Source organism: Octodon degus, unplaced genomic scaffold (assembly GCF_000260255.1).
Source record: "Octodon degus isolate 3935 unplaced genomic scaffold, OctDeg1.0 scaffold00016, whole genome shotgun sequence".
Taxonomy (NCBI): domain Eukaryota; kingdom Metazoa; phylum Chordata; class Mammalia; order Rodentia; family Octodontidae; genus Octodon; species Octodon degus.
The window spans coordinates 15,141,280-15,142,812 of NW_004524592.1; the positions used below are offsets into that span (position 1 = coordinate 15,141,280).

The window sequence follows — 1,533 nt, forward strand, 5'->3', positions numbered from 1 at the left end:
GTTTTGAGTAGAGTGTTGTTTCATTTCCAGAGCCCTTTTCTAGATGTTGGAGGTGCATCATTGGAAGGTGTTTATTTGTTCCTGTTCTGTTTTCCTAATGTGTGAGTTCATAGCTATGAATTTCCCTCTGAGAACTGCTTTCATCACATCCCATAAATTCCAATAAGTTGTGCTTGAATTTTCATTGAGTTGTAGATACTGTTGAATTTCTTGTTGAATTTCATCTGTCACCCATTGTTGCTGAATAGAGTGTTGTTTAATTTCCATGTATTTATGGGGTTTTTCTGTTTTCTTGTCTCATTTATTTCCAGTTTCATTGCACTTTGGTCAAATAATATGCATGGGACAATTTCTGTTTTGTTGCACATACTTAAGCATGACCTATGGACCAGTATGTGATCTATTTTAAAAAATGACCCACGTGCAACTGAAAAAAATGTATATTCAGCTGTCGTTGGATGGAACACTCTGTATATGTTCACTAAGTCCATTTGTTCCAAGCTCTGGTTCAGTTCTGCTACTTCTTTGCTAATTTTTTGACTGTTTGACCTATCTTTTTGGGATAAGGGGGTGTTAAGGTCTCCTGTTAAGATTGTGGTATTGGATATTAGATTTTTCATGTCCATGAAGATTCATCTTATATAGTTGGGTGTTCCCATGTTTGGGGCATATACATTTGTGACTGTTACCTCTTCTTCTTGGATTTTTCCCCTAACCAGTATATAGTGCCCTTCTTTATTTTGTTTGATCATTCTTGGTTTGAAGTTGAGACTGTCTGAGAACAGAATTGCTACCCCTGCTTTTTTCTGAGGTGCTAGGGTATGTAGTATTGTTTTCCATCCTTTGATTTTCAGCCTATGAATTTGTTTATGAGTTGTGTTTCTTGTATACAGCAAATTGTTGGATTTTGTTTCCTAATCCACTGTGCTAGTCTATTTCTTTTAATTGATGAATTAAGTCCATTTACATTGGTGGTTAGAATTGAGATGTATTGATTTACGATTGACATGTTATTTACCTGCTGTTGTTTACTCCTTTTACTTTTGTGTTTGTTTGCCTTATTTAGTGGGTTCCTTCTATTCTCATGCATGGAGTTCAGATCATTTTGGTCCCTCTCTAGAACATCTTTTAGTAGTCTCTGTCAGGTTGGCTTTGTCATCATGAAATTCTTTAGTTGTTCTTTGTTATGGAAGTATTTCACTTGTCCATCAAACTTGAAACAGAGTTTTGCAGGGTATAGCAGTCTGGGCTGGAATTTGTTTTCATAGAGGACTTGAAGTACACTGCTCCATGCTCTTCTTGCCTCCATGGTTTGTGAAGAGAAATCTACCATTATTCTGATGGGTTTTCCTTTAAATGTGATCTGTTTCTTTTCTCTTTCTTGTGCTGGATTTCTGGGATCTTGACTATTATATGTCTCAGTGTGTTTTTAATTGAAGATATTTGGTGTTCTGTGTGCTTCAGTTACCTGAATGTCAGATTGTTTCCTCATATTTGGGAAGTTTTCTGCTATTACTTCTGCCCATATTCTTT

The 1,533-nt window shown here is 36.0% G+C and overlaps 1 protein-coding gene across 1 annotated transcript in view; it reads left to right on the top strand.

Annotated features, from left to right (window-relative positions):
* The window catches only part of Ica1l (islet cell autoantigen 1 like), a 127,814-nt gene that overhangs the window by 63,308 nt on the left and 62,973 nt on the right, over positions 1 to 1,533 (top strand). The gene's annotated exons all lie outside the window — the stretch shown is intronic.